The 21,730-nt window shown below is 39.6% G+C and overlaps 1 protein-coding gene across 1 annotated transcript in view; it reads left to right on the top strand.

Annotated features, from left to right (window-relative positions):
• Positions 1-2,804: 2,804 nt before the first annotated feature.
• Positions 2,805-21,730, top strand: part of PIK3C2A (phosphatidylinositol-4-phosphate 3-kinase catalytic subunit type 2 alpha) — a 126,039-nt gene continuing 107,113 nt past the window's right edge. Inside the window, exon 1 of the mRNA XM_043582344.1 lies at positions 2,805-2,946. The gene's annotated coding sequence lies outside the window, so the exon portion shown is untranslated. The remainder of the gene's footprint in view (positions 2,947-21,730) is intronic.

Here is a 21,730-nt window from a genome sequence, read left to right as displayed (position 1 = left end):
CTCAACTGACTGAGACACCCAGGCGCCCCTGCCTTCTATTCTAAATCAAAGCACATGCAGTTTTCCTTCACACCACTTATCACAGTTTAAACAATTGTTTAATTAGGTGTTCAATGTTGGTCTCCGATGTTGGACATGGACTAAGCTCTATGAGGGCAGGGACACCTTGTCTTGTTCACTACTGTATCTCTAGCACAGATGATAGTGTCTGATATATTGCAAACAGGGGCTCAATACTTTTTTTTTTTCTGAATGAATTACAAGGCAACATTCCCTATTCCTTCTACAAACTTTACATCCTTTTACTACCCACACATTTAATGTTCATAATGTCATTTCTCTATGACAGTGTTACCTGTCTTAGGTAATGATCTCCAAGAAGTAGAGACCACAGGTTTTACGTTGTGTGGTATAGGACTCAGCAGAGTTCTACTGGGGTAGGGATACAGCATTGGGAAAGGAAGGTGAAGAATTTACTGATAAATGGCCTTTAGTAGCTATTTTATAGCTGTTAAAATCTCCATGGCCTTTTGGGGGGCAGTTTGAAGGTAAAAGAGCATGGGCCTTGCAGTTAGACCCAGGTTTGGATCCCAGCTATACTATTTAGTAGCTGTGTGACTATGGTCAAATTACTTTATGCTCTCTGTTCTTCAAATTTCTCAGCTACAAAATGAGGATATCATAATGGCACCTTTTAATAAGATTGTTAGAGGAATTCAATGACTTGTAAAGCACTAAGAAGAGGGCCTGGCCTTAGCAAATGCTCAATAAATATCAGCCTTTTTTTCTTTTCCCTGTGATAAAACAAGGTTGCCCATTTCTCATTTGGTACTGGAAGAAGTTTGGAAATATTTGTGGTGCTGTTAAGTTCTCTGTGGGAGGTTAGGATTGGAACACTTAAAAATATAATGCCTCCTCCTCAATTCTTTTCTCTACCTTCAAATCTTAATATTGAAGCTAGTAGGAGAAAGAAGAGAGAAATGGCTGCCAACTATGTTCTTATCTGGTTCTTCAAATGACAGCAGTGCCAGTTTGTCCTAGAAATCTGTATTTCTATTGCTAACACATGCATCTTCATACACCCTCTGCCAGAGAGAGAAGCTGCTAAGGGAGGGCTACTAGTTCAGATTCTTGACACCTGGCAATTTGTGGATGCTGATTTTTTGGAATCTGGAGCACTATTCATCTCCCTTTCTATCTCTTCCTATTGGGACCCTTCTGGTCAATCAGAGCCTGTTAAGTATTGGCCATTCAAGAGGTATAACAACATAATGAAGTTCACTCAAGCAAAGACCCTCTGCTGCTGGGACTCAGAAAATATTTCTCATAAGAAAAATACAAGAAAGATTAAAAAAGTCAAATGGTTAATATTCCCTCTAGACACAGTGTTCTCTCAAGGCGTCTTCCTTCTTTCTGAAGGCACACTCAGTTCTTGAGCAGAAGCTAGGAAACCAGCTGAGATAAATCGTTTTCCCCTCCCCTTTTAATCTTGTGAAAGAGCTGCCAATTCTAGAAATTCCTCCTTTGATGAGAAGATAAAGCAGAACAATGCTGTGGAACTAAACAGATTCCTAAGGGACATTCTTCTAGGGTGTGTAAAGTCTGCCTGGAAGTTGGGTTGGGGGAGGGGTGGAAGAGATGGAAAGCTAAGAGTAGGAGTTGGTAGCCATAGCCACAAAGAATACAGTTGTTTCTAGACTTCTCCATAGCATAGCAACTCTATCCAGTCTCCGCATTTCTTGGGAGGTGTAGGCAGGTTTATTACAGTGATTAGAGGGCTTCATCCACTTCACATCCATCCTACAAAATAAAAAAAAGAAAGAAAGAAAGAAAACTTTTCTTTCCCATTATTTGTTGGAGCTAAGTTTCTACTTACAGCCTTCTCATATTAAAAAAAAAAATTTTTTTTTAACTGAAAATTGCAGCCCAAATCAGTCTATCTAGCACATTAGATTGTAAGCCTTTGGAAGGATCGCACACCCTTCTCTTACCGTTTAAGGGACAATCTGTTGTAAAATGCTACAGATTGGAATCAGAACCGAGTTTGAATCCTGCTCCCAGCTTCACCATATGTAAACGCGGACAATTTTCTTATCTGCTTGACATGGTTATATAATTTTTAAATCGGACATTTGAAGGCTCAACTCTACAGGCATAATCTTATTCAATTCTCATGAGGCAGCTATTATTATGGAGATTGCATCTAAAGATATTTGGTAATGTAGTGAAGAGCCGTCTGTCTGGCTGTGAGTTATCATTGGACTATCTTCCATACCTGGCTGCTGAGGATTAAATGAGACACTGATGTGAAAGAGCTTTACACAATCCACGTGATGGACTACTAATTACACGCCCCACAGCACCTGATCCACCGTGAGGAGTCGGTAAATACTGCTTGGAGTGCATGATTTTATATCTTGCCTGCTCCTTTCAGTCTTCCAGTCACAAACTAATATCGCAGCGGCCTGGGGCCAAAACCACGAATCTGGGAGCCACAGCCGGGTTGGAGGAGACTGCTGAATCCCCGGAGAGGGCAGGGGAACAATAGAGTACTTTGGTGATTGGCGGACGCCCGGCCGGAGAGAGGGCCGGCTGGGGTTCCAGGAGGCATCCCCGTCCCCGGCCTGGTGTTGCGAGAAGAGGTATCCAGAGCCTGCTCGGCATTTCCCCGGGAAAGCCGGAGCCTGACCCCCACACCCTGAGTTCTAGCCTCGCGGGACGCGCCCAAGCCCCGCCCACTACCTCAGGTAGGCCGTCTGCACCAGCCAATCCACCAGAAGCCTGGGCGCGGAAGGCGGTGCTTCTCTGGTCGGAAGTGACGTGCTGTGCTTGGCTGGCCGTGGAGTCCGCCGAGTCTCTTGGCGGCGGCTGAGAGGGAAATGGCTCGCACCGTGGCTGCTCCCGCGGCTCGGGTTGTGGTGGAGGCAGAGGCTCGGGCAGCGTGAGGTGAGGAGCGATAGGTGTGGCGGGGGCCGGTATCCGGGACCCTGCTGTTCAAGGGCAGTGAGGGGCCCTGGGGGGCCCAGGAAGGGAGGGTCTCTTGAGGCGGCCCCCAGTCCCCGGGTGCCCGCCTTTGACCCTCCATCTGGTACTCTTGGCGTTGCCCCAGCCAGACTCACCTCCCCCGGGCCTTGCTTCCACCCAGGCCGTTGCTGACTGTCCCGCCCAAGGTGCGAGGGGCCCGCACCCCCATTAGGCCCCTCTTGGCGGGGGCTGGGAGGTGGTGCGCCTGGAAGTTAGTTTTCTCCCAAGGGTGGGGGGGAGGGAGACAGCCCTCTTGTCCTTCGGGACCCGGCAGGAGCCGAAGTGGCCGGTCCTATTCTCTTGTTGAATTGTTAGATTCTGGCGAAGTGTGTTGCACTTCTCAGTTCTGTGTAGCTCTCCTCCCCCCCCCCCCCCCCCCCCCCGCGCCTTCACCTCCTTGTCCCATCTCCAGCTTATGGGATAATGATTTTATTTCCTCTCCCGTTTCCCTTTTTCCCGCGAATCCACTTGCTTCGGGAAAACAGTATTATTTCAGTATGTATTTAGCGCAACATCTTTCCGGGAGTGCGGTCAGATTAAAAATATTTTCTAAACTCTTCCTGAGTGAGAGAGGAACAATACATAGTTGAAGAAAAAAGCACATACTTATTTTCCTCACTGAATGGTTTGGCTTTTAAAAAGCCATACGTATTTCCATTTGTGGAAATATTTTTTTGGGGGGGGGGAGCAGGGATTGAGGAGGGAAATGAAAATTAAGTGAGGAGGACAGGCTGGGGATAACGTGAAAGAGCGAGCCTGTGGTAGTTGCTTCTGTTCATCAGCCTGATAGAAGTTGAGGTTGTAATTATATTTTTATTTTGAACAGTGGGTGTTGAATTGACAGGAAGGAGGTCTTCGTCTTTGAAGGAGATTAACTATTAAAGAGGTCCTCAAATCTTTCCAAGTGGGTGTCAAGACAGACACTCTGCTGGGAAAAATGTTTACTGTATTGGAGTAAGTCACAGAGTAGAAGAGATGTAGAAAAAAAGAAAGCTATTAGAAGAGTGGTGAAGACTTAGTGTAAGGGGAAAGCCAGTTTGGAGGTCTAGGGACACTGACACCAGGAAAGACTTTGTACCTTTGCCTCCTTGGCTTGTGATTAAGTCTCCACAGTAGACTCCTTTCAGCATATTCTCCTATACTTGGTGTTAGTGCTCTTATTCCACATGGCAGGTTAGACTGAAGTGCTCTAGTTGAGGTCTATACAGTTGAAGAGAATTGCTTGTTTAATATTAAGACTGTTTTTGAGTACTGAAAAGCGTTATGACTGAGAATAGAGAGATTTTGTTATTTAACTCAAACTTAATTCAAAAGTGACTTTATATAGATACCAAGCATATTATGAAAATCTGTTTTGTATGCATGTTGCTTGCAGTTTTTCTTGGCAAGCGCTGTATTTTGCTGTTTTCATCCATAGGTTTCACAAGTTTTGCTGTTAAATGGAACGTAAAAGTTGGCATGCTTGCATTTAGGAATTAGAAACTATAACTTTAGGCAATTAGCTGTATATTAAGCATCTGATTCTTTTTTTTTCTTAATTTTAAAAATATTTTATTTTTGAGAGAGAGCTGCACGTGCGAGTGGGTGAGGGGCAGAGAGAGGAGACAGGATCTGAAGCAGGCTCTGCGCTGACAGCAGAGAGCCCGATAAGCATCTGATTCTTTGCTTCTCCCTTCTGCCATGAATGGTTCTAAAATAAGATTGTGCATGAGTTACATGTCCAGGAATCTTTCTTTAATCTGGCACATTTTGCACTCGTAAGCACATTCGGTAACTGAACTTCTATCTAACGAGAGTGTTGAATTTCCCAAGAGCTCATAGTTCTTATCAGAGCATCAGACCAAACTTTTCAGAGCAGCAGGGCAAAGCGCTTTTTTAAATGCTTTGTAACTTGTTACTCACTTTGATAACATAAATTATCTATTTTATTATATTTTCCATATTCCAAGAAGAAATTAAGACAGGTAAATGATAAAGGTGAATTGTTTTAATACTGTGCATTTACATAGTATGTGATTTGATTTGTTGTACCTGAATAGGGCTAAAAATTAACTCTCTGCAAGACTGTTTTCATAGGGCCTGCAAGGATGCCTGGGACTGCAATGGTTCCAGGTATAGAAAAAAAATGAGACACAAGAGATAATAGTATGGTTATAAGGGCAGTAGTGGATCCAAAGTACTAAAAAGGATATGGTCATATGGGCTGGTGAGGGGAAAGGAGTGCATCTGAGGAAGATGATACTCAAATTGAGTCTTAAAGGATGAGTTTCTCCTATTAATGAGGTTAGGGTAAAGGTGATCAGGTTCTAGACCTTGCTGTGATACTACCAAGCAGTGAGATATTAAGCTGCTTATTTTGTTATCCATTAAAAAAATTATTTTTTGGTATCCATTTTTTTATTTGAGAGTTTTTATCTAAATTAATGCTCTCCGGTAGAAATACTAAATGAGAGCCACATATGTAAGATACTTTTTTACTTTGTGTGTGTGTGTGTGTCTTTGAAATCTGGTATGCATCTTACACTTAAAACACATCTCATTTTGGGACACCTGAGTGTCTCGGTTGATTGAGTGTAGAACTTTTGATTTCGGTTCAGGTCATGATCCTAGGGTCGTGGGATCGAGCCCCATGTCAGGCTTAAGATTCTCTCTCCCTCTGCCCCTCTCCCCAGCTTGTCCTCGCTCGCTCTCTAAAAAAAAAAAATAAAAAAATAATAATAATAATAAAAATTAAAAAATGAATTTAAAAAAAGTCCCCCTTTAAAAAAACACATCTCACTTTGGACTAGCCACATTTCAAGCACCACATTTCAAGCTGCTTGTGGTTAGTAGCTACTGGACTGAACAATGCAGATATACAGTTTGAAAATTCTGTTCTGTCTTGGATTCCTGCTTGAAAAGGAAAACCAACTCCTATGAGAAATGAATTATCAGTAGTTTATAATTTCTCATCATTTTTATAGAATTCATACATGAATCTTGTTGGGAATTATCATACTTTGGAGTAATATTGCTATAGGATATCTTTTAGGTTGTTCTTAGGGTTAAGGTTGGGACTAGAAGAAACTTTGTTTTCTCTATTTCTGGGGGAGTCACATTTTTGATATCTTTATTTTGTGCATTTGTGTATATGTTGTATCCTTCCATTTCTCTGCAATTTCCTATTTAGAACTGATGGATTCAGAAAACAAAGGGAGAGTACACACTCACATTTTAAGCAGTTAAAAAGGAAATTTATATAACTTTAAACTACTTTTTGAGTTTCTTAAAATTTTTAATTTAGCTGTTTAGGTACAAAAGCAAATGGAATTTCTTTTTTTAATGTTATTTTTGAAAGAGAGAGTGCAAGTGAGTTGGGAGGGGCAGAGAAAGGGTGGGGGTGGGGGACAGAGGATCCTAGGCGGGCTCTGTGCTGACAGGAGCAAGCCCCGTGTGGAGCTCAACTCACAAACTGTGAGATTATGACCTGAGCCAAAGTCAGACACTCAACCAAGTGTGCCACCCAGACACCCCTGAGATGGAATTTTTTTTTAAAGATAAGTTTATTGTCCTCACTTTACAGATGAATAATTTTGGGCCTAGGAAGACTAAACCGCTGAATTATAATTACAATTTGTGAATGGTAGAGCTGGGTTTTGAACTCTGATATGTTGGGGTCAAGCCCCATTGTTTTGCTTCCCTATCCCACACTGGCTGGCTGTGTATGGGATTTTTGAACACTCTTTTAATATATTTGAAGGCAATTATTGTTGGTTTAGCAGCAAGTATTTATTTATTTTTTCCTAAGTAATCTCTACCCCCTGTGTGGGGTGTAGGGGTATGGGGAGATCAAGAGTTGCATACTCTACCGACTGAGCCAGCCATGTATCCCTTGAGTAAAGAGTTTAGATCTTACTTAAACTGTTACTGTAGGAGGAAGGTGATGAAGTGTGAGGGACAGAATTATTTCAGTGCACAGGGAAGAACTTGGAGAAAAACTTAGGAGAAAATAAAAGTTTAAGGAAGTATTTGAAAAGATAAGGACAGGACAGGGGTGAAATAAGAGATGAGAATAAGTAAACATCCACAATAAAGAACTTGGAGGCCAGTGGTCAGAACTTTTATATTATTTGGATGATTCAGAAAATCTTAACACAAGCTATGAACTTGTGGCTTGAGTAGTGTGGAAGACATGGTTAAGGGGACTGAAAGAGAAGTTGGACTCTAAATGAGTAGATGAGTAATGCTAGTTCCTGTTGTGAAATGAGTAGGGATTTGATAAGAAATTTGTGAGAAAGGTATAGAATAGGCAGTGTTCAGAAATTTGGTTAAAAATTTTGCAATAATTTAGGGCGCCTGGGTGGCTCAGTCGGTTGAGCGCCAACTTTGGCTCAGGTCACAATCTTGTAGTTGAGTTCGAGTCCTGCATCAGGCTCTGCGCTGACAGCTTGGAGCTTGGAGCCTGCTTGGGATCCTGTCTCCCTCTCTCCGCCCCTCCCCCGCTCACGCTTTGTCTGTCTGTCTGTCTCAAAAATAAGAAAATTAAAAAATTTGCAATAAAGCGAAATCCTGATTGAAACAGACTATTTTTTAAAAAGTAGTTTCCCACCTATAAAAGAGAAATTGGCAGTTTATCTTCAGAAAATAACAGTGGAGGCAGGAAGACATTAAGAGTTCCACTGTCGGTATGATAGAGCGCAGGACTCCTGATCTTGGGGTTGTGAGTTTGAGACCCACGTTGGATGTGGAGCCTACTTAAAAATAAAGTTCTGTGGTGGAATGCGAGGGAAAAGCAAAGACAAAAGCCTCTTTCAAGATAAAAGGGTAGGGAAAATGACAATAGGACACAATAAAGGGAAATCCGAGCAGGTGCTTTGCCTTTTGGTGAAAAGAATGTGGATGTTGATGGGAGAGATACACACACTTGGAAAAAGTACCTAATTAGGGAACAGGAAAACAATTTTTTAGATGTTTTATTTGCAGGTTAGGGAATTACACGAAGCTTAAATTTCCTCCCAAGATAAGCTCTGAAGGAGACCTAATTATACCTATAAAAAACCATAGTGCTGTAAGTATCCATAATCAAGCTGATTTTATTAAGCTACTTTATATGTGTTCATGACATAATTTATAACCGTTCTGGCCTCTTTTTTTAATTTAGTGTGTATATATTTTTTAGACTACAGTGCTGAGTTGAGAAAAGATGGTCTTTTTGGCTCCAGGGAATGTAGCCTAGTTTTATTTGACTAGATCTCATATGACATTTATTGGACTGGAATTCTGCCTGTATTGAAATGTAGGACATGGGGGCGCCTGGGTGGCTCAATCAGTTAAGCATCTGACTTCCTCTAGGTCATGATCTCACAGTTCCTGAGTTTGAGGCCCTCTTTGGAGCCTGGAGCCTGCTTCGGATTCTATGTGTCCGTCTCTTTCTCTCTCAAAAATACACGAACATTAAAACAAAATGAAAAATGAGTCCGATGTCAGCTCAGGTCATGATCTCATGGCTCGTAGGATTCAAGCCCCGCTTCGGGCTCTATGCTGACAGCTCAGAGCCTGCAGCCTGCTAGATTCTGTGTCTTTGTCTCTCTCTGCTCCTCCCCCCACTCATGCTCTGTCCCCTCTCTCTCTCTCAAAAATAAATAAGCATTTAAAAAAAAAAACTTAAAAAAAAACTTAAAAAAAATGAAAAATGAAATGTATGACATACTATTTAGGGTTTTTTTAAAAATCAGATTTATTGAGATACAATTTACTTCATCTGTTTTAGGTATCAGCTCTAGAAGTTATGAGTTAGTGATGGTGTATAACTGCCACCACCACACTCCATCACCCCAAAAACTATTTTTATTCCCCTTTGTGATTAATCAGTACCTTTCACTTACCCTCTAGATAACTGATTTTTTTAGTTTTGCCTTCCCAGAATGTCCTATAAATACAGTATATTCAGCCATTTATTTATTTATTTATTTATTTATTTATCTATCTATCTATCTATCTATTTATTTATTTATTTATTTAACAAATGGTCATCTGCAACTCAGAGGAAGTCATTCCTCCCTCAATCCCAACGTTGTTGGTTTTTTTTTTAGTAATCTCTATGCCCAACACGGGGCTCAAACTCATGACCACTAGATCAAGAGTTGGATGTTCTTCTAACTGAGCCAGCCATGCACCCCAGGATATATAGCCTTTTGAGTCTGACTTTTTTCACTTGGCATAATGCTTTTGAGATTCAGTAAAACACCACATTTTGTATACCCATATTTTGATGGGCAGTTAGGTTGTTGCTACCTTTTAGCTATTGTGAATATTGCTGTGAGGGTTAGTGTACAGTTATCCTGTTTTTAATTCTTTTGGGTATATATATCTAGGAGTGGAATTGCTGGGTCATATGGAGATTCTGTTTCATTTATTGAGAAAACACCAAAGTGTTTTCCAAAGTGGCTGCACCATTTTACATTCCCATCAGCAAAGGATGAGGAGGGTTCCAATAATTTAGCCATTCTAGTAGGTATGCAGTGGTATCTCATTGTGATTTTGATTTGCATTTCTTTAATGAGTAATGCTATTGAACATCTTTTCATCTGATAAGCTGCCTTTTTTTTAGTGGTATGAATATAGTGATGGTTGTTCCAATAACTGGACTTGTGTAATACATATATGTATTATTAAATGCCTGTTATAAACTAGGCATTACGTATATTATTTTTTTTAACCCCAACAATACTGAGATGTGATCTATCTTTTACAGATAAGAAAACTAAGACAAAGGGAGATTAACTAGGTTAAGATTACACAGTTAATAAGTCTGATAATTAAAGCCTCAAGTCTTGCTACTACATTTTCTCCTCTTTGTTATCACTGTTCTATAAAACTACAAATTTAATGCAGTTGGTGTCATGTGAAGACAAGGTTTTGTTAGCCATAGTAATGTTGGAGTTTGGGGGAAATATTCTAGAAAAATTCATGTCAGTTTTTCATTATTATTCCCTCTTTGGGGGTTCTTGATTATAACTCAGTTTTATGTTTTCTTAAGCTATGTTGGAAATGGAGGCATATACCATAACATTTAGCACAAAAGCTTACTGTTATTTGTCCTGTTGGAATTGGGGTAATGTCAGAGTATATTTAATGATTCATGTTAAATGAATGGACAATAAAGTAGTCCAAAGTTCAGTAATTATCTTCACAAAGCAGTACTAGTGTTGGGATTTTGAGTTAGATTGAAAACTGCTTTGTTAGTGAAATGTCTTTGAACAGGAAACTCTTGCTGTAATTGTATTCCCCCTTCCATGTCCCCCTCCCAAAGAGTGATATATACATGCAGATACAGATAGTTGTTCTTGATGAATGCCCTGTGTTGTGAATCTTTTATGTGTAGAATGTTACTCCTAGGAGCTCAAGGTGGTATAATGACTGCTAGTGCTTATTAGACTACAGTGTAGTGCTTTTTGTCAAAATGAGAGAATCAAACCCTTTATTAATTGCTTGTAGTACTTGGGCAAAGTATAATTATAAAGTGTAGTATGGAGATTAAAGAGTGTGGGAGCTTGCTAGGCTCATCCATCTTTAAACTTGTGAAGCTCAGGATGGTTTCTCTCTTCGCTTTCCCATGACTCACCCCTTATGTCCAGGTTACCATTCCAATTTCATCTTTTTCCTCACTACACTGTTAAAAAATAATACCCCTTCCCACCAATTAAATCATTCTCTGTCATGTTATTGTGTTTTTCCCCCATTTCATTTACTGTCTAAACTTAACATTTTTGTTTGCTAGTTTAAATGAAACCATTCTTAATATTTCCATTGCTGCCAACCTAGTTCAAGTCCTTACTGGTTCTTTTCTAGATTGTTTCAGTTGCATATTAATTGGTTTCCTGGTTTCCATTTTGGTTTTCCTTAGGTCTTTTTTCGGCAAAGCCAATAGAAATCTTTTAACATTGTAAATCAGCTCACATGAATGTCTCTTACACACCTTTGGCATCCTATCACACTAATAATTGAGTATATTAGTGGTTTTCCTCCATGGAAGTATATTGTTTAATTATAGAAAGTTCATATTAATAGATGTAGATTTTAGGATTTTTTTTGAGAGAATATTTTTTATTTTTGCTAATTGAGGTTGGCGATTCAGCTTATTAATTTTTATCAAAAAAAGATTTCAACCAAAAAAAAAAAAAGGAAAGGTGAAAATATCATTAAAAATCATAGAGTAAAATTAGGTTTAAAAAGAAGTTTGTGTCATACCCTAAACAAGAAATATAGGTATATATTTAACATATATAAATTTGGAGAAAAGTTTTAAATTCTACAAGTCTTTATAGAAACCTCCCTGTTTTTGTTTCGTTTTGTTTTTAAGTTTATTTATTTTTGACAGAGACAGAGTGCGAGCATGAGCTGTGGAGTGGCAGAGAGACAGGGAGACACAGAATCCGAAGCAGGCTCCAGGCTGCAAGCTGTCAGCACAGAGCCTGACGTGGGGCTCAAACTCACGAACTGTGAGATCATGACCTGGGCCGAAGCTGGACGCTTAACTGACTGAGCCACCCAGGTGCCCCTAACCTCCCTGGTTTCTTTAGGAATAGACTCTATATTTTAGATTGATTTGACTTTAACTCTGCGAATATTTTTTTAATTAATTTTTTTTTTTTTAATGTTTTATTTATTTTTGAGACAGAGAGAGACAGAGCATGAACGGGGGAGGGGCAGAGAGAGAGGGAGACACAGAATCGGAAGCAGGCTCCAGGCTCTGAGCCATCAGCCCAGAGCCCGACGCGGGGCTCGAACTCACGGACCGCGAGATCGTGACCTGGCTGAAGTCGGACGCTTAACCGACTGCGCCACCCAGGCGCCCCTAACTCTGCGAATATTAATAGGAACTGAAGCCACTTCTTTCCAGGTAGTCATTTAACCTACATTACTCTGTGATCCCATTAGGTTCATTCTCTAGTATATATATTTTTTAAAATTTATTTTAAGTCAGACAAATATCAAACGATTTCACCAGTGGAATTTGAGAAACACAACAGATTAACATAGGGGAAGGGAAGGAAAAATAAGATAAAAACTGTGAAGGAAGCAAACCATAAGAGACTCTTTTTTGAGGTGGGGAGGGGACACCTGGGTGGCTCAGTTGGTTAAGCATCTGACTTCGGCTCAGGTCATGATCTCACGGTTCTTAAGTTTGAGCCCCATTCCAGGTGAGCTTGAGCCCTGCTTCTCTCTCTCTGCCCCTCACTCACTTGTGCCCTCTTTCTCAAAAAAAAAAAAAACCTCTTAAATATGGAGAACAAACTGAGGGTTGCTGGAGGGGAGGTGGGTGGGGGATGGGTTAAATGGGTGATGGACATTAAAGAGGGCACTTTTTAGATTTTTTTTTTTTCAACGTTTTTATTTATTTTTGGGACAGAGAGAGAGCATGAACAGGGGAGGGGCAGAGAGAGAGGGAGACACAGAATCGGAAACAGGCTCCAGTTTCTGAGCCATCAGCCCAGAGCCCGATGCGGGGCTCGAACTCCCGGACCACGAGATCGTGACCTGGCTGAAGTCGGACGCTCAACCGACTGCGCCACCCAGGCTCCCCAAGAGGGCACTTTTTAGGATGAACACTGGGATACGTAAGTGATGAATCACTGGGTTCTATCTCTGAAGCCAAGACCACACTGTATGTTAATTAAATTTAAATTAAAAAAAAGTTTATTTTGAGAGTGTGTGTGGGCCTGGGGGAGGAACATAGAGAGAGGGAGAGAGAGAATCCTAAGCAGGCTCTGTGCTGTCTCATGAACTGTGAGATCATGGCCTGAGCCAAGATCAAGAGTCAGACACTTAACCTACTGAGCCACCCAGGGACCCCTGTAGTGTATTTTTATCTCACTTGGGCTTCAATAAACTTCTTAGGTTTGCTTGGTTGAGGTCTTTCTTCATTTGCAGAAAGTTCTTGGCTATTTTCTCTTCAAATATTTGTTCTGTTTCATGCTCTTCTATCTTCTCTTGGGACTCCAAGTCCCATAAATGTTAGACCATTTGAAATTGTCCTACAGGCATGGTATTTTACCTCTCTCCCCTATTTTTTTTCTCTGGATGTTTTCTTCTGATTTGTCTTCAAGTTTAACCATCTTTTCTAATGCTGTTCAGTCCGTTAATTAATTCTTCATTTCTGATATATTTTTCTCGTATTTGATTCTTTTTTGTAATTTGTATCATTCTGCTGAAACCGCCATCACCCCGTATATGCATCTCCTTTTTCTGCTAGATCATTTAGCGTCTGCATCCTAATTATTTTAATTTTTTTATGTTTATTTATTTTGAGAGAGAGAGAGAGAGAGAGCACAAGCTGGGTAGGGACAGAGAGAGAAAGGGGAGAGAGAGAATCCCAAGCAGGTTCTGCACTGTCAGCACAGAGCCCAGTGTGGGGCTCAAACTCAGAAACCATGAGATCATGACCTGAGCCAAGATCAAGAGTTGGACACTTAACCGACTGAGCCACCCAGGCACCCCTCATCCTAACTATTGTAGAGTTTCTGTTTGATAATTCCAACATTTGGGCGATCTCTGTGTCTGTTTATTTTGACTGTTTCCTTGACAATGGATCACATTTTCATCTTTGTCTCCTAATCTTTGATTTTATATTAGACAACTTAAATGCCCCTTATTCTGTCAGGCCACTAAATTGAGAAAGTCTGATTTTTAAGTAAGATGGGTCTGTGCTTTATTTCAACTTTAATTTGATTCAGTTCACTATTGGGTTGCAGTACCTTGGGGAGCAATAATGGCTTTCTCTTTAGAAGGATTTAGGATCTGAACACTGACTCGATTCCAAAGATTTTTTTCAGCCTAGCTGCTAGCTTTTTAGGTTGTCAGGAAGTCTCTTTGTTCTCTACTTTGTTCTTTCTTGGTTTTTGGTGTCTCAGGAGATCTCTCTGCCTTGCTGCCCTTACTCCAGCCTCTCTGGAGGGCACCTGTCTTACATAAAGGCCTGGAATGCTTTGGAGGGCTTTTTCTCAGCTCTTCTGCCCCATCCCCAGCCATTGGGTAGCCGAAAACTTGGAGTGCCTCAGGTGGATTTCTCCCTGTTCACCTGCCCAGCCCTCCTTTGGAGGGTGGCTGCCTTATACTTCAGGGAGGCCCACATACTTTAAGGGGGATCCCTTAGCTCTTCTGCCCTGTCCCAGGTTTCAGTGTGCTACCTATGCATTTAATGAAGACCCAAGGGAAAGAGTTGATGGGTAGGTACAGACTTGTTCCATGCCTGGGACTCCTTGTAATTCTTAGGGCTTTAGACCATTCAGACTTACCTCTGCCATGCCTCAGAATTCTAATCTGTCATGGTAGCCTACACGTGGCTATTGAAAGTGTTTGTTAAAAGTCTAATGAGTTTCTCATCCCTGTCTACAATGCATTCTTCCTGCTCTTCTGTGCCAGGGATTTGAGTAACAGTGGACCGGCCTCTTCATGAGAGGTTTATCACTTTCTGGAATTTAATTCATTAGAGTTTTTGTGTGTGTGTTCTGCTCTCTGATGTCTCTTAAAAGTATTTTCTTTTTTTTAGCTTTTTTACCGTGCTTTTCATTGTTGAAGTGAGACAGTCTCTTGTCACTTTGTATATCCTAATAACAGGAAAATCCCTTTGTTTCATATTCATTACCTTTGTTTTAGAATAGTAAAGCTTATGGGAATGCAAACCGGTGCAGCCACTCTGGAAAACAGTGTGGAGGTTCCTCAAAAAATTAAAAATAGACCTACCCTATGACCAGCAATAGCACTGCTAGGAATTTACCCAAGGGATACAGGAGTATTGATGCATAGGGGCACTTGTACCCCAATGTTTATAGCAGCACTCTCAACAATAGCCAAATTAGGGAAAGAGCCTAAATGTCCATCAACTGATGAGTGGGTAAAGAAATTGTGGTTTATGTACACAATGGAATACTACTTGGCAAGGAGAAAGAATGAAATATGGCCTTTTGTAGCAATGTGGATGGAACTAGAGAGTGTTATGCTAAGTGAAATAAGTCAGGCAGAGAAAACCAGACACCATATGTTTTCACTCATATGTGGATCCTGAGAAACTTAACAGGAACCCATGGGGGAGGGGAAGGAAAAAAAAAAAGTTAGAGAGGGAGGGAGCCAAACCATAAGAGACTCTTAAAAACTGAGAATAAACTGAGGGTTGATGAGGGGTGGGAGGGAGGGGAAAGTGGGTGATGGGCACTGAAGAGGGCACCTGTTGTGATGAGCACTGGGTGTTGTATGGAAACCAATTTGACAATAAATTTCATATTTAAAAAAAATAAATAATAAAGCTTACAAATGATGAAATATTTAAAACTCTGCCAAGTTTATTTATTTAAAAAAACTTTTTTTTTTTTAATGTTTATTTACTATTGAGAAACCGAGAGAGACAGAGCATGAGCATGGGAGGGGCAGAGAGAAGGGGAGACATAGAATCCGAAGCAGGCTCCAGGCTCCAAGCTGTCAGCATAGAGCCGGACGTGAGGCTTGAAGTCACAAACTGTGAGATCAAGACCTGAGCTGAAGTCGGATGCCTAACCTTAGACTGAGCCACCCAGGCACCCCGAACTCTATCAAGTTTAGATAGTAAAAATCTGGGGCGCCTGGGTGGCTCAGTCGGTTAAGCCGCCGACTTCGGCTCAGGTCATGATCTTGCAGTCAGTGAGTTCAAGCCCCGCATCGGGCTCTGTGCTGACAGCTCAGAGCCTGGAGCCTGTTTCAGATTCTGTGTCTCCCTCTCTCTGACCCTCCCCCATTCATGCTCTGTCTCTGTCTCAAAAATAAATAAACACTAAAAAAAATTAAAAAAAAAAAAAATCTGCTTTCCACCATTGGCCCTCCCCAGTCTTCCGTTTTTATTGACTGATGTCTCTTCTTTTCAAGTCAGACCCTTAATCTATGCTTCTGATTCATATTCAACTATACTCAGTATGTAAGCTAGTGTGTATCTCTTGTCTTCTGTGCCTTTTACTCTTTGTCCCCTGAAGTCTTGTCTTTCACCTACCATATGTTGAAGGCCTTAACCATTTTAAACAGCCATTCCTGATATCTCCTCCTGTCTCTCCTAGTTCCCTTTGCTGTCAAAGAATTGAAAGAATAATAGACCTTTGTTACTTGTAATTCTTTACTTTTTCAGTTTTCAACTTCTCTGAAGTGTTCTCTGAAAAATCTCTAATGGAAAGGGGAAATGAGGAGTGACTGCTAATGGATAAAGGGTTTCTTTGGGGGTGACGAAAATGTTCTGCAATTTGGTAGTGGCAATGGTTGCGTAGTTCCGATTATATAAACACAATTGACATATGCTTTAAATGGGTGAATTTTATATGTTAATTATGTCAATAAAACTTATTAAAATAATCACAAATGAGCTTTTAGATTTAAAGTGTTTTTCTTTTTCAGCCCTTATCTTGTGTCACCTCTCTGGAGTTTTTGACATTACTCACCACATATTTCTTAGGACACTGAATTCCTTTGTTTCTCTGATAACCAGTCTTCACACCTGTTATTTTCCTCTGACCTTTTGTTTCCTGCTTAAGTATTAGAGGCCCTTATGATTTCCTCCTTGTCTTTTCTTTCTTCACTTTACACATTCTCCCAGGGTAATCTCTACTTTCATGACTTCAGATCTTCAGTTTTATATAGGTAATTAATGCCTCAAGATTCATCTCCAGCGAAATTATTCTGTTGAGCCCAAGGCCTGTATTTTTTTTTAACTTGTTTTATGTTTTATTTTTTTTAATTTACATCCAAATTAGTTAGCATATAGTGCAACAATGATTTCAGGAGTAGATTCCTCAGTGCCCCTTACCCATTTAGCCCATCCCCCCTCCCAGAACCCCTCCAGTAACCCTCAGTTTGTTCTCCATATTTAGGAGTCTCTTCTGTTTTGTCCCCCTCCTTGTTTTTATATTATTTTTGTTTCCCTTCCCTTCGGTTCATCTGTTTTGTCTCTTAAAGTCCTCATATGAGTGAAGTCATATGATTTTTGTCTTTCTCTAATTTCACTTAGCATAATACCCTCCAGTTCCATCCATGTAGTTGCAAATGGCAGGATTTCATTCTTTTTGATTGCCAAGTAATACTCCATTGTGTGTGTGTGTGTGTGTGTGTGTGTGTGTGTGTGTGTGTGTATACATATATATATATACCACATCTTCTTTATCCATTCGTCCATTGATGGACATTTGGGCTCTTTCCATACTTTGGCTATTGTTGATAGTGCTGCTATAAACATGGGGGTGCATGTGTCCCTTCGAAACAGCACACCTGTATCCTTTGGATAAATGCCTAGTAGTGCGGTTGCTGGGTCATAGGGTAGTTCTATTTTTAATTTTTTGAGGAACCTCCATACTATTTCCAGAGTGGCTGCACCAGCTTGCATTCCCACCAAGGCCCATATTTCTAATCAACAAGCAGACATGAACTATATTTTCCACAAGTACTTCAAAATAGTAATGTGTTTTGGTCTGACTAAAAACGACCATGTGGTTCTGAGGAACAATTCTGAGAGTAACACATAGTTTTATTCCCTCAGAGAAAGAAATTAATGGTTTATAATTTGACACATTTAAGATGACTTCCATATACTTTAAATGAAAATGAGTGCAACAAGAATGGATTACAAATCTGGTATCTCGTGGGTTCAAATACTCATTTTGAGTAGGATATTTGTATGTACTTTTAAGTATCTTACAGAGTACCCAAGTCACTCTACAATGAAGAATTGCTTCCTGGGGCGCCTGGGTGGCTCAGTCGGTTGGGCGACCGACTTCGGCTCAGGTCATGATCTCACGGTCCATGAGTTCGAGCCCCGCATCAGGCTCTGTGCTGACAGCTCAGAGCCTGGAGCCTGTTTCAGATTCTGTGTCTCCCTCTCTCTCTGACCCTCCCCCGTTCATGCTGTGTCCCTCTCTGTCTCAAAAATAAATAAATGTAAAAAAAAAAAAAAAAAAAGAATTGCTTCCTAATCTGGTCCATATTAGATTTAATTTCATTTATTTGTTTAACAAACATTTGAATGAAAGCTTGCTTGTTCAAGGATTGTTCTGGGTGCTAGAGATATAGGAGTGAGCCTAAGAGGTAAATCCCAGCTTCATGAAATTTATAGGCTAGAGGGGAAAGACCATGAAATACACAAGTAAAATCTATAGTACATTGGATGGTACTTAAATGCTAAGGAGAAAGTAAAGTGCATAGGCAATGGGGTTAGAGAAAGTTGCAGTTTTAACTACATTATCAGGGAGAACTTTACTCAAATGTTACCTTCTTAATGAAGACTTGAAGGTGAGAGAGTATGCCACTCAGCTCTCCAGGGGAAGAGCAGTCCAGAGGGAACTGAAGAGCAAAGACTCTGAATGAGATGTATACTGTATTTGAGGAACAACAAGGAGGCCACTTGGACAGTCTCAGACAAGAGAGTTATAGGGGAAAAGTAATAGGGGGACCAGATATTAGAGTGCCTGGTGGACTGTTGTAAAGATTTTACTGCTTTTCTGAGTGAGATAGGAGTTATTGAAAGCTCTGAGTGGAAAGGTAAGAAGATCGAAGTTTTTCAGTATCTCTCTGGCTGCTGTGTTGAGAGTAGTCTGAAGGTGGAGGGTGGAGTGGTGGCAGAAACAGACTGGGGAGCTGTTTCAGTAATCCACAAGATTTTATGTATATATCCATAACTATCTGATAGAATTACCACCAAACATTGCTGCCTTCCTGTCAAGCTATAATTGAATTAGGATTTTCTAATTCAGTTCAAATAAATAAATTTGCTGGATATAACATACAGTGGTGAGTGTGCAATTATCTCTCACTGATAGGAATATCTTTCTATTTTTAAATGTTTTGTATTTTTAAAGACTGAATTTTTTTACATAAATCATGTTATATGCGATTCCATTAAATGATTCACAGATAGTGAAAATTTGAGAAACCATAATTTGTTTTGTTTTCTTTTGCAGTTTTACCCTTTTCCCATATCCCTTAATATATAAGGGCAGGGTCCTTATTTTAGCCTATACATTAAAAAATGAAAAGTATTGTTCTTATTTGTATTTTTTATGCCATTACTAAAAAATTGAGCTTTTGTATTCATATAGTTTGCCACATGTGAGTTAAAAAAAACCCCACATGCTATTGTAGGTGGTGTTTTCACATACCATGTATAATATAGATATGAAAATATTTTAAATATTCAAATTTAAAATATGTAGGGAGTAGATTCTTTTTTATTATGAAGTAACCCACAGAACAGTGAATAAATTTATCATCTATGATTAACAAATAATTTTAAGTGCATAAAGCATATATGATTATCTAACAAATACTTGTAAAACAAACACTTGTGTAACTAGTCGATAGGTTATGAACTAGAACATTGCTTATGTTCCTAAAGTCCCCAGTGTACTTATCCTTGGCCATCCCTTCTATGTGTAACCACTGTCTAAGTTATGAACTAGAACATTGCTTATGTTCCAAAAGTCCCCAGTGTACTTATCCTTGGTCATCCCTTCTTTGAGTAACCACTGTCCTAACTTTGAGAATCCTTTCCTTTTCTTGGTTTTACCGTTATGTAAGCATTCTTAAACAATATAGTTTCTCATGTTTTTGAACTTTATATAAATGGAATCATTGTATGTATTTTTGTGTCTGTCTTTGCTTATCATGTTTCTAAGTTTTATTCATTTTTTTCTTATAGCGCTAGTTCATTGGCATTAGTGTATAGAATTCCATTGCATGAACTGTGATATAATGAAAAATATTAGGTCTTTGTGCTTGGTTCTTGTCATGTAACTCCTAAAGACCTTGGAATCTCTCTTTTTTCTTTTGTATGCTGATGAGATAAATAGTGTCTGGGATCCCTACATAGTTTCAGGGTGGGGCTGGTCACCAGAAAGACTGAGGCATTTTAGAGGACTAGAACTTTTAGCCTTATCCCCTGACCTCTGGAGATGAGAGAGGAACTGAAGGTTGAGTTAATTACCACTTCCAGGTTAGTTCCTATTTGGGACTATTGTGGGCAATGTTCTTTGGACGTTCTTATGATTTATCTTTCTTTTTAATTTGTTGAAGTTACTTATCTAGGATTTGAGTCCTTTGGTTATATATTAAAAATATCTCCTTTTTTGTGGCTTGTTTTTATCATTCTCTTTGGTGTCTTTTGATAAAAGTTCTGGATTTTACTATAGTCAAATTATTTTTCTCTTACGGTTAGTGCTTTCTGTCTTGTTTAAGAAATTTTTCCATTCTCTGATTCTAAAGCTTTATAGTTCTTCCTTTCACAGACGTTTGGTTTGTCTCCAGTTGAATTTTGCTTAAGGAGTGAAGTAGGAGTCCCATTTCATTTCCCCTCCATTTGTTCTGGCTTAATTTATTAAAAAGACAGTTCTTTCCCTGTGCTCTGATATGCTACTTGTGTTGAATCGGGTGTCTTTGTAGTTGTGTTTCTGTTTTTGACCTCTTAGCTTGTTCTTTATTAAATTTATCTCTTCCTGCATAAATACCATACTATCTTAAATAAAATTAGCTTTATAATTAATCTTTATTGGGTAGAGCAAATCCTCACACCTTGTTCTTTTTCAAGAGGTTTTTGGCTATTTTGGCCCTTTTGGTTACTGAATAAATTTTAGAATCACCTTGTCAAAAATTATTGTTTTATTTTAGAGCGCAAGCAGGGGAGAGGGACAGAAGGACAGAGAGATAGAGAGCAAGAGCAAGAGAATCCCAAGCAGGCCCTGTGCTGACAGTGCAGATGTGGGGCTGATCTCCTCTCATGACCTGAGCCGATATCAAGAGGTGGATGCTTAACCGAGTCCCCCAGGCGCCCTTATTTTTGTTTAACATATTTATTTATTTATTTATTTTGAGAGAGAGAGAGAGAGAACACACTTCTGCATGAGAGAGGAAAGAGAATCCCAAGCAGGCTGTGGCTGTCAGTGTAGAGCCCACCGAGGGGCTTGATCTCATGAACTCTGTGAGGTCATGACCTGAGCCAAAATCAAGAGCCAGAAGCTTAACCTACTGAGTAACCCAGGTGCCCCAAGAAGTCATTAACTGTGAGATCATGACCTGAGCTAAAATAAAGAGCCATAAGCTTAACCTACTGAACCATCCATGAATATGTATTTAAATATTCTCATGGCTTTAAATCCTGTTAGGGTGGCCTTCTTTTTGCTGAGGTTAACTAGGAATTCCACGAGTTATTTTGGTTTTGATTCTTTTTTTTAAACAGTTAAATAGTTAATCTTTTTGTAATTTTGTAATCCTATTTGGTTGATTGTAAACACATTTATCTATGAATTGTTAACAATTTGCTAATTGTAGAACTGTTAGAAATTATATACTTTAAAAATACAAAATTTACCAAAAATGATAAGATAGACCTTAATGAAAAGGCTGTATGTTATCTATGGGACTTAAAATTTTTCTTCCCCTGAAAATTAAGTAATAGGCATTGGAGATCTTTTATTGACTTGAGGGAAGGGATGACTTTTGGGAAGGTAAATTTTTTCTTATCCAGAAATTAGTGATGCTTGTTCACCTTGCTTTTTGTTCCTTTCCTTATAAATTGTAGCCTTAAGTTGTCTAATAGCCACCTTTGGCTTTTGAGCACTTGAAATATGGCTAGTCTAAGTTGAAATGTGTAATCTGAAATAAAATATATACCACATTTTGAAGACTTAGTATGAGAAAAGATTGTAAAATGTCCCATTCATATGTTTAT

This window comes from Prionailurus bengalensis, chromosome D1 (assembly GCF_016509475.1).
Source record: "Prionailurus bengalensis isolate Pbe53 chromosome D1, Fcat_Pben_1.1_paternal_pri, whole genome shotgun sequence".
NCBI classification, from domain to species: Eukaryota; Metazoa; Chordata; class Mammalia; order Carnivora; family Felidae; genus Prionailurus; species Prionailurus bengalensis.
Note: the sequence above shows the minus strand (reverse complement) of the source record. Positions and strands in the feature narration are given on the sequence as shown.